Here is a 12501-nt window from a genome sequence, read left to right on the forward strand (position 1 = left end):
TTATGGGGGCGAGCTCATCCGGGCCTTTCACAGTGCCCGGCCACACTTACGACATAGGGTCAAAAGAGCTTCGAGTCTCAACCTGGAGCACATGGTGGCTAGCCATTGCTACTACCCAGGGAAACCCTCATCTCCAATGGTGGAAGTGCAAACCTTCACAATTCAATCAACATCATATATGCATTTATACTTGGCCATAAACATGGCTCCGCCGTAACACGGCAATAATCTAGCCATCCGGCTCACGGTTAAATCCATAACCAGCCAATTCATTAACAATTACGGCCCTTCGGCCCATGGCACCACAAGCACTTCCACCGCCATTCTCCGCATCTCACATAATCATCTTTGATCCTCAATGATCATTCATTTTTCCCTTGCTTCACTCGCAAGTTACCACATTCACTAGCCCTTTTTCTCATGCTAGGCATATCATAATGATTTAAGACATAAGTGGTGAGATCGGAGGCTTAGAAGTATGAAATTTGGCTTTTAAAACTCAAAAATCAACTTTGGGATGAAAACAGGTCCACGCGTACGCGCACTCCACGCGCACGCGTGGATGGCGCTTTCTCGAAGAACGGCGCGTACGCACCAAGTGCGCCTATGCGCGAGGGGTCATTCTGCTAAAAATTTTCTAAGTTAAAAGCTGCAGAATTTACAGATTCAAACCCCAATCTTCCGACGGACATAACTTCCTCATTTTAAATCGTTTTTCACTCGTTCTTCGAACGGCATGGACATCCCGGATCCAATTTCATTTCTAAACAGATTTGGCACAAATCAGAGATCCGTAGTCCAAGTTATGTCCCGTCAAAGTATGCCCAAAAACCATGTTTTCATACAAAACCACAAGGTGCCATTTTCAAAACAAGCCACTTTCAACTCTTTTCAAAATCAATCAAACATGCCAATTTCAATCCTTCTCTTTGAAATCATTCAAAATGTACCAAAATCAACAACAAGCCATCCTCAACTCACACATTGACACTTTACCAAGGTTTCCAAAACCACATCCAACCATTTTAACACTTCTCAATCAAATGGCTAAAGGACAAACACAATATCATGTCATACATCCTTCCTCATCCCAATTTCCAATAATACCATTTCCAATTAACCATCATTATACATAATCAACATCATACTCACCATCAACATGGTACCACCCATCAATTCAACCTCAATCATCCATCAAGCATATATCACAACACGCATTTCTCATATTTCACACAATCAAGGCATCAATATTCATAATCACATATATGAACACATCATATATTTCAACCATTCAACAACACCAACAATTCAATGCCTATCTTAGGGCCTCTAGCCTAAGTATTTCCTACCACATTACATATTAGATACGGGAAACTAAAACCATACCTTAGCCGATTCCCCAAGCTCAACCGGAGCACTTCCAAACCACTTGTCCACAAGCTCTCAAGGTATCAACACCTCCAAGAACAGATTTTATCACACAAAACCCTCTTCCAAGCTTTCCAAAATCACCAATCAAGCTCCAATATTCACATATACACAACCTAAGCCACAATCATCATACCCATACACAACATCTCAAAACCCAAACATCATAGAACAACAAAATCACACTAGGGTTGAGAATCTTACCACACCCAAGGTCCAAGGAGACAACATTAACCTTCTCCTTCAAGAGAGTTGGGTCCTATAACATCAAAGAACCCAAAATCTCAACATTTTACCCATGAAACTCGAAAATAAGGGCTGGAATTTCGAACAGAAACACGTGGCTTACCTCAAGATTAGTTGTATGGGTTTTGTAGAGCTCTCCGCGGTGAACGCGTGGCCGCAAACGGAGCGGCAATCGGAGCTCTAGATCAAAAGTTATGGTGGTTTGAAGATCAAGTGAGAGAAAGAACTTGAGAGAGTGTTCTTCCTCCCCTCTCTTCAATTTCAGCGTGTTTGAGTGTGTTGTGAGGAGAGAGAGTGCTGAAAACTAGGGTTTTGGTTTAGTTATGTTGGGCCAAGGGCCCACTTTGGGTCCGGTTGGCCCGGTTTGGCCCGTTCGGTCCAATCTTGGTCCGATTTCTATAAAATTGGTACCGAAATTCTCGTCTCAATTTCCTCTATCACATTTAGCCATAAAAATAACATTTTTGGCTTTCTAGAATAAATTCTCATTTATGGGTTAATTAGCCGTTAATTAACTGGGTCTTACACTTATTGTCTTATTAAGTTTCAGTTACTAGGCTCCCATAATGAAATCTTTCTTATTTCTTAAAAGTATCTTATCCAGCTCTATTATTAGCCTTTTTATTTATTACTTATATCTAAAATTTATTCAATCTTTATTCAATTTAATCTTTATAGTTTATTGACATACTTGACTGGTCACAAATTCATACTTATGGCCATCAACTTTTTTTTGTTCGTCACACAGTTTCATTATAAGCTAATATCCTATAAGTCTATACAATAATCCAAAATCCGTATCTATAATCATGGAAACTCTTGAATAGCTTTGCAAGTAATGGCTGTCCTCAAACCATTGTGATATAATAAATTCGACATAATTTTCCTGGCTCATTTTGTCTTCGGTTGATATCTTTCCTATCATAGTACAACTTTGAATTAAACAAAACTTATAGGGTTGATATCTTTCCTATCATAGTAGTTCAACTTTAAATTAAACAAAATTTATAGAGTAACCATAACGTAACAAAACTTCTAATTTTATATATCACCTAATTTTCAAAAACATTTATTTACATGGTTTGGTTTTAGAATTTTTCGTTTCTTATCTATTTTGTTTTTAAATTAGTTTACAAAAATATTTATTTGATATAGTCTTTTTTTCCTGGTCATCAAACAATCCCCATACTTCTATTGGGAAGCACATTATACGTCTTTATGTGATTATACAGTTTCTATTATAAGCCATCGAAAAAAGTTTATGTACAATAATCCAAAATGTGCACCTTCACTCATATATACTTTGTTCAAAATTAGTCTATTTTTCTCTTATAAAAATGTAATGTGTTTCCACAATAGCATTGTCAAGCTTAATCTTTTCTATTTCAGAGCTGTCCAGTTTTCAATATAAGCTTTCTTTTTACCCTTCTGTTGACTTTAGAGTTTATGTCTCCTATAATTTAAGCTGGTAAGAAATGTCAAAATCATATTTTAGAGGATAGTCTTATTTTGACCAAATCTATTAGAATCGTTTTTGAGTCTTTCAACATTTGCTAGACATACCTTTTTCCTAATGGCTCTATATTAATAACCAAATATGACCATGATCTTTTTTAAAAGACAGGCGATCCATCCTTTCACATAGACACAACAAAATTACTTTTTCAACTGGTCATTTTACAGTTTCTATTACACTCTGATTGAGTATTTTCATATAAAACAACCCCAAATATATATATATATATATATCGTATTTTGCAAGTAATCCCTGCTCCAATACTATTATAGTATAACAAAGTCTAGAGCCTCCTTCTTAGGCCTCATTCTTGCGTCAGCCTTTATCTTTCTCAAGTTGAATACTTTTTACTTATATTAAATAAGAAATTTGTCTTATATTCATAATGACATTATTAACTTCAACCTTTTCAAACTCTGAAATTTTAAGATTTCAAAATAAACTTTCTCTGTTGCACTTTTTGTTGCATTCAGCGATTATATCTCCAGGGATTCAAACTATTATACAATTCAAATGTATCTTCAAAGACTTGATAATGATCCACATTTATTCAATAACTCTCTTAAATATATATTTCTTTCCTCTCCTGCACTTCTTACAGACTCTTGTTTGTCCTTTTTATCACTTTTGCTTATCTACACAAAAATCTATAAAAAAAAACTCTTTTTTATTGTTAGCAAATGAAATCCATATTTAGACCTATATTAATATTTATTCTGTTGAAACATTGGCAAGTAATGCCCACTCCCACACTATTATGATACAATGAATATTATTTTAATCTAATGCAAATTGAATTCAATTCTTTCAAAATTATTTTACCTTTTCTATGTCCGTGAATAATGCCAGTTCACTACCAAATTTCTTGTCAAATTCATATTCAGATGTAACAGCCCAGACCACCCGCTAGCACGATATTGTCCGCTTTGGCACACAAGGCCTCACGGTTTTGCCTTTGACGATAGGGATGATAGCCTAAGCCTCCCACACTCACTCGTCAAAACGCGTCATGCTAGGGAGAGGTATCCACATCCTTATAAGACATGCTTCGTTCCCCTCCCCAGCCGATGTGGGCCTTACAATCCACCCCCTAAGAGAGTCCAGCGCCCTCGCTGGCACATCGATCCGGGTTCCGGCTCTAATACCATTTGTAACAGCCCAGACCACCCGCTAGCACGATATTGTCCGCTTTGGCACACAAGGCCTCACGGTTTTGCCTTTGACGATAGAGATGATAGCCTAAGCCCCCCACACTCACTCATCAAAACGCGTCATCCTAGGGAGAGGTATCTACATCCTTATAAGGCATGCTTCGTTCCCCTCCCCAACTGATGTGGGCCTTACATCAGACCTGTGTATATACAATATGGTATATATATGCTATTTCATTGTATATCTTGAGATTATTATTACTATCTTTCTAATCTAATATTATTAATATATATGCTAGTTGATTCCTACTCTGTCTTGATAAATCAAAATATCACAATCATATAATTAGTTGTTCATGTAATAATCAATAGCGATGACATTCCAAGGCAACACGTTTAATACCAAAACACTAATACAAAACATAGTCAATATGCAAAGCTTTCTGGCCTTAGTAGCTAACTAATGAAATCCAAATACATACCATGAGTTCAAAGTTCTCTATCAATTAAATTAGTCATTCAAAATAATTAAAGTACAAAATACTTCCAGCAAATACTCTCAAACAGTCAATGTTCTTCATCCCCTGTCTAAACCTTTTGTCGCTTACATCCCTTCCTGCTGAATTTGTTAGTTGATAACTGGCCATTTTCATCAGTCTCATTCACAAATTGGGAGCCACACTTCAACAAAATGCATAATTTTTATGCAAACATATGAAAGAATAAGTTATTTTTAAAAAACAACGGATAATCCACTACATACCAAATTATACTCAGGATCACAATCATTCTTGAGATTAACATCCCCTGAAACATGCACCGAGTTGCTACACCCACCTTCCTACACAAAATCCACCATATTTCCTGGTTATAAATTATAAGCATAATCTCGAATGAAAAGCAATATAAAATAGTTTAGCAAATAAATAATAATTGGACATACAGTGTTGTTAGTGGAAGGTTCACCTGATAGCATACTTTGCGTGTTCTTTTCAATAATCTCTTCATCATCACATATTTTCATCACAGTATAAATCTGGTCAAACTGTTTTATATTCGAAGACTTTACATTTATCGTAAGTAGCAATTTTCTATCCATTATGTTATTGAGAGTGGGTGGATACTCATCATCACCCTCGACCTGCACAAATATACATTACTCAGCCAAACTTGTTATATACTATTTTGACTAACTATTTTAAATTTAGCAAGACGTACCTCTTGCTCCCTAATCTGCTCTGCTCGCTTACCGCACAACTGCACCATTTCTCTATCCTAAAGTAGTAGTCTGATGCTTCCGGTACCATCATACACCATCACTTCAACCTTGAACCTGTTATTCATCCCTAGCAAGAAAGGAACAAATAACATAATTTAAGTTAGCCATCATTTGCTTTAAATCTGATTATATATTCATAATTAATTAACACTTATATGCTGAGAATAGTTTGTAAAAATATAGCCGTAATGTCACCTGAGTGCAGCACTTCCATGGGTGTGGCCACACTTGCCACACTCATATCTATCCGCAATGGGAGTATCCACTTTCTTTGGGTAGTTTCTACATGATTTGTAATACCAGTCTTTTTTACCAGCATTAATAGCAACAATGGTTCCAACAATCCAAGTGGGTCCTTCCTACAAAAGATTAGTTTATGAAAAACACTATCTTCCTAAATCTTGAAAGTAGCATCACATGGTGAAAGTATTTACCTTTTCACAGTTAAGCACACTACTACATTATAGATATTTAGTAACATTTACCTCTTAACATTTATTAAAATATTAGTAATTATAACAAAATTACATCTTAAATAACATTTATGCTAAAATGTTACCAAATATATTTAATTTTTTTTAAAATGTTACATATTCCTAATTATTTATTCACATTTACAGGAATAAGCAAACCTCCTTGTCCCAAAATCAAAATCTCTCACTCCTCACATTCAAATCTCACTCACGCTACGATCTAATCACTTATTTCTTCGTGTGATTTGCTTCGATCTCGATTTCACTGGATTTCAATCTCGATCTCACCCTCGCTCGATTCTCGATCTCGCCCTCGCTCGATTCTCAATCTCGCCCTCGCTCTTGCTCGATCTTGATTCTCGATATTTCTCCGGTGAGGCTGCAACCTTTGAATTTGTCGCCAATCTGCTCTCCTAAGTCATTGTTGCCTCTGTGATCATTGCTGCTCCTTTGTCCTCCTCATTGTAAGTGTCTCTGCTTTCTGCATGCAGTCATTGTCACCATCGCTCTGTGGGTAGGTCATCGTTTCATCCTCAATGTGTTAATTTATGTTATGAATTCGTGGCCAACTCCTAATTTAGTTCTTTTTATTACAGAATATGTTAATATATGCATTGATTTTGATTACTGTATTTGTTAATTTTTGTAAATTACCTTGATTGTTGAGTATAGGCTGGTAATGTTGATGTCCTGAATTGTTACTATGCTCATGGGGAGGATAATGAGAACTTTCAAAGGTGAAGTTATTGGATGCTTGATGAGTAAGTTTCTGTCATTCTGTTGAAGTTAGGGTTTGTAATGCCTATTCCTGATTTCTTTCATTACATTCAGAATGATTACTTAGAGGCTTATTGGAATTTTTGGTAATATTGTTGAGTTATTAATAGATTGAGTCTTAATTTTGCATTAGTTGAAACTTGTGGAAATTTGTTTTGTAATGATATTTAATTTGTTCTTAATCCAAACTTGGACCTTGCAAACAAACCGCGTTTGTTAGGTTTTATAATAAAAGATTGAGATTAAATATATTTTAAAAACTGATAAAGCTGCTTGCTGAAGCAGGCTACCCTGCAGCTGCATTTGACTCATTTTGATCCTCAGGTTAACTAGAAAAGGCCATAGGGGATCTTAAGGGACTTATCACTTAAATTGTTAGTGTTGATCATTTTTCATGTCAACTTAAACATTATTTTTGTCTGTAGGAAGTCAGAGCACATTGTTCTTGTACATTATCGTGATACTAAAGAACAATGGTCCAGGTGGCAAAGGAGGAAACCGGATGCTGATACGGTTAGTGTGTATGAATACGGTTCATAGAGAATAAGTTGTTAGATATGTTGAAGCGTGTAAGTTCTATTTTAACTGAATTGAATAACCTTTTCAGGTTTTCCTGAAAGCCATGGCAGAAATTGGGCAAGTAAAGCTTTATGGTGAGCACCCAACATTGATAGAAATGTCTCTTTACCGAGCAAGACGCCATCTTTATAAGGAAGAGAGGTATTACTGACCATTATTCTCACAACATTGTTCTGATAAGCACAGAAATGAAAGTGATGCATTTCTATAGTACATGAGAAATGTAAAACTAAGGGTGACATCAGTGTATGAAATTAGATCGAATTTTTCATGGTATAATTCATTCATCAAAACTAACTTCAATTCACATATAATTTGCACATACATAGACATATGAGAGATCCTTGCTTCATAGTTTCATTTGTGATGACTGCTTTGCAAAATCTGAAGACATTTACTATTGAATCTCCTAAAAGCATACTCTTCATTATTGTAGGCTTCAGGCTGAGGAAGATAAATTGGAAGAGATTGGTCCGATGGCATACTATTCAGAATGGGTAAAAGCATGGAAAGGGGACACATCTCGTGAAGCTATTCAGAAGCATTTTAAAGAGACTGGTGAAGATGAAACTGCTCAACTAATTGAAATGTTCAGCCACCAAACTGATCGGGAGTATCGCATAATGATAGGAACTGATGTGCATATTAAAAGGGATCCTTTAGCAATGCGAATGAAGGAGAAACAGATAAAGAAAAGTATGTACTCTTAACAACTAAAATGTGTTATGTCAGTATCCTGTTTTAGTTTTTTAGTCTTCTCATATCATCAGGCCAAGGCCAAGCATCCCATACTTTGTGGCTGTAAAAATCATTCTGCTTGCACTGAGATCTACCATTCATGTGCTTTTAATCACATTAGATTCTAGATATACTAAATCCAGAATATCAATTAGTTAAAAAGTTACCTTCATTCTTGCAATATGGGGTGGAGATCCAGTTTACCAACCGTGAACTATATTCAAGATCCAAATGAAGTGATCGACTACAGGGGACCGGATTTCCATGAACCAACACCAAATATGCTGTCTTATCTAATGGAGGTAATTTGATCTAAACTCAGTTTTCTCTTTGTTTCTGATATTTCTTTATTTATTTCCTGAAAATTTGATTGCTAAATGTGAGTAACCGTTAAAGATTAACTGCTTAGTTAAATATGGAAATATTGGGGATGGAGTACGCAAGGGTTATTTGGCATAAGTTTGTCATTCCATGCATTATATGCTTAAATATTGCAATATATACTGAAAAATTTTCCTTTATATGGTCAGCATGGACACATTATTACAAGGGAGGAACTCAACACTATTCTGGCAAAGGAGAAGCCTGAATAGCATGTGGTATGGTAGTCAGAAGTAATAAGCATGGAAATTATATTAATACTAATAGAGAATATACAAATTGCATGGATCATTTGTGAAATATGACTCTTGTAATTTTTGTCATCAAGATAAATTAAAAGGAACCTTAAACCTCTGAGGTCAGAAGCTTTTAAAGGAAATTATTGTATGCTAAGATAGTTTGATACTATTCATTTTAAATTGACAAGTGACAGATAGTCCTCAAGTCTTGTCTCATGCTCGGCCTATTGACACTTCAATTCCTCACAATGCACGGCGGCTTGGACATGAAGCCACTGGTAAGTACTGGTTGTACTTTAAAAAAAGGGTATCAGTAATTCATATTTTCAGATATTTGGTATTCATATTTATTTTATTTTTAAATTTTATTGTTGTTAATCTGGTGATATTTAAGTGGAAAATGAACAAATATATTTAAGACGGATTAGTTAAGGACAAGTTCCTCTCTTCTTACGCGTTTCGTTTTGGGCCTAGTGCTCCATCTCATTACCCATTCTATTACACCATATTCTAACCTTATTATTGTCATTATTATAATAATAAACATGGTCCCTGCTTTATATTTGAGCCCACATAATAATAAAACTGATATTTCACTTCTGCTATCTATTTATGATGATTATTTTTTTCTTTCTGTGATTTATTTGCAGTGAGGAGAATGTATATTTACTCTGAAAGAAGTTGTGCACTGATAGGATAGCCAATGCTGAAGGATCTGATATTTTTGTTTTCATTGGAGGCATGTACCATGTCATATACATTATTATTTATTCTTAGTCTTAGGGGAGATTTGTAATTTGCTTGCTAGTTTTGCACTAAACTTGTACAATGATTATTGATTAATGAAAGAGTCTATAAAAATTTTATTTTGTGAATTTAATAAAATATTTTATGTTGTAATAATTAATTTTAGTATATTTATATTGTATATAATATAAAATAAAAAATAGTATAATATAACTAAAAAAATATTACTACAGATTTTTTGTAACATTTTTTAAGTGTTACAAAAAACATCTACGATAACGTTTTTTCAAGTGTTACAAAAAATATATATATGGTAACATTTTTTTAAATGTTACATAAAATATCTATTGTAATATTTTTTAAGTGTTACAAAAAATATCTATGGTAATATTTTTTAAGTGTTACAAACACTATCTATTGTAATATTTCTCTAAGTATTACCAAGAAATGTCTATTGTAACATTTCTCAAAATATTACTATAGAATATCTTCTGTAACATTTTTACTAAATTTTATTAAATCTTTAGAAAAATATTAGTAAAACTCTTTAGTAACATAGGGTATATTTAATATTTGTTAAAATGTTACTAATATACATAGGTAACATTTTAATATGATTTGGTAACATTTTTTAAATATTAGTAAAAATCAATTATGTAGTAGTGGCACTTATTCAATAGTTTTTACTGGTACATCACCTTATGTTAGTTCATCAACAGTAGACTATCTGCTTTGTGATGAGATTTGGCTAATCCTGACTGAAGTAGTTGCTGGTGCATCACTAAGCAATCTAGAACAGATTTACATAATGTATATTTTCTTGATTTAATTATTTTATTATAAGAAATTGAATATACTCTTGTAACAAACGTATGGCTCTACCAACCTACTTTTAAAAGCCTCCATCTCTTTTAGCTGTGAGTTTATGTGAATCTTTGACACTTCAAAGTGGCTCTATAGAAAAGTTTTTCTTGCATTTTGACATTATGATATGTTAGTCAAAAACATACATGAACAGATATTTTCATAACACAAATTAATGTAAACCAATCTTGCAGGATATACCATTCCACCGTATAGCTTTGAAGAATTGTAGCAGAACAATCACAGGTTCCACCGTTCCATCTTCAAGGTATGGGAGTATTTGGTCAACCATCTTTCCGAACAAAATGCAATCAATCTTCTTGTGCCTACAAAGAAATACCAAATCAGATGAGAAATGCGTCCCAAGTGTTTTGCAGATGGAAAAAATCAAAAAAATTATAATCAAAGAATAGCAAAGGTAATGTATGTAGTACATACTCTAAGTCTTCCAAAACAACTACCAAATGTTTAGTCTCTTTTCCCTTAGTGGTAACCAAGTCCCTGGGGTCCTCCTTACCAACCACCTCCGCAATCACATCTTAAAAAAAAAGGAGGAACATTAAAATGTACTCTGAACTTCCCAACTGTATAAATAGAAGGATTATTTGTATTGATTAGGAGTGGAACATACCAAACAAATTGCTCTGGTGAATCTTATCAGCGTTGAGAAGCTCAACTATGGTTCTGAATCTAAAGGCTTCCAACGGGAAGCTTGGTTCTTGAATATGATTTACTGTTGTCCTATGTGAAAATGTCAGTATCCACTGGCTTGGGATTGTCTGAAAGAAAATGTTGACCGCTGGTACTTTTTTACTTTTACCCATCAGGTTCTGTGTTAGGTGTCTCGTTTAGATGCATTTGAGATTAAAAAAAAATTTGTATACGTGTCAACCATTAAAGTATGGCACTTGTCACTTATTGGGACTACTACTGCTCTCCTTTTATATATAAAGGAGATGATATTGAATAAAAATAAGTTAGATGTTATTATGTAGGTGTTTGTTTCGATACGATCATAAATTCATATGTATTGATACAATAAAAATATGAACAAATAATAAAACAACACATGATTATCCATATCAGTTTTTGAATTTTTTTTAAATATATATTATATCAATAATTCAATACTTTTACTAAAACACTCTTATAATTTAATAAAAAAATGATATTTTTATTTAATTTTATAAAAAGACCTGAACATTTTTTTTATGTTACATAAAAACTACAATTAATCAAATTTTAAAATTCAACTAACTTTAATTTTATAATTTTAAATTTTAAATAATTTAAAAAATAAAACAAAAATACATTTAGTTATTCATTCATACTAAAAAAGATTGCTTCAATCTTGTTGATACTTCCCATACACCCTAATCTCTCATAGTCATTCATACAAAAAAAATGTACACACACATCTGCAAACCCTAATCCGGTTGCAGTGCAGGAGCAATAGCCATCGACATCGCTAAAGACTTGCTTCAAGTTCATAGAAATACCTATGCCGTGGTGGTGAGCACAAAGCACATCACCCAAAATTGGTACTTGGAGAACAAGAAATCAATGCCCATCCGTAATTGCTTGTTCCGAATGGGTGCTTCTGTAGTGCTTCTCTCCAACAAGAGCGCCGATGGACGGCGTTCTAAGTATAAGCTTCTTCATGTAGTGAGAACGCACAAAGGTTTATATGGTAAGGCCTAAAGATGCATATTCCAGGAAGAGGACGATGAAGGTAAAATAGGGGTTATGCTTTCCGAAGTTTTGATGGCCATTGCTGGTGAGGCTCTCAAGACTAACATAACCACGCTGGGTCTATTGGTACTTCTCATAAGTGAACAGTTTCTATTTTTTGTTACGCTGATTATGAAGAAGCTGTTGAATGCTAAAGTGAAGCTTTTTATCCTAGATTTCAACAAGTTGTATGAATGGCTGAGAGATCAGGGTTCATGGAGAGCATCAACAAGATTAAAGCTATAAAATCCAGAAAAATAGTATATAACTAAATATGAAAAAATGCATATTAGCGTTAGAATTAGCTATACCAGCCTAGATCTTTTCGGTACTGCGTGTGAGAGAACTAAAA

General features: G+C 34.2%; 1 pseudogene across 1 annotated transcript; it reads left to right on the forward strand.

Annotated features, from left to right (window-relative positions):
* Positions 1 to 5808: 5808 nt before the first annotated feature.
* On the forward strand, positions 5809 to 8780 carry LOC110268922 (protein PLASTID TRANSCRIPTIONALLY ACTIVE 12, chloroplastic-like; annotated as a pseudogene). Its single transcript, XR_015905392.1, has 7 exons — positions 5809 to 5895; positions 6766 to 6830; positions 7296 to 7383; positions 7478 to 7590; positions 7886 to 8145; positions 8351 to 8489; positions 8718 to 8780. The product of XR_015905392.1 is annotated as a protein PLASTID TRANSCRIPTIONALLY ACTIVE 12, chloroplastic-like (transcript).
* Positions 8781 to 12501: the final 3721 nt, after the last annotated feature.

Source organism: Arachis ipaensis, chromosome B2 (genome assembly GCF_059453495.1).
Source record: "Arachis ipaensis isolate K30076 ecotype BB chromosome B2, ASM5945349v1, whole genome shotgun sequence".
Classification (NCBI taxonomy): domain Eukaryota; kingdom Viridiplantae; phylum Streptophyta; class Magnoliopsida; order Fabales; family Fabaceae; genus Arachis; species Arachis ipaensis.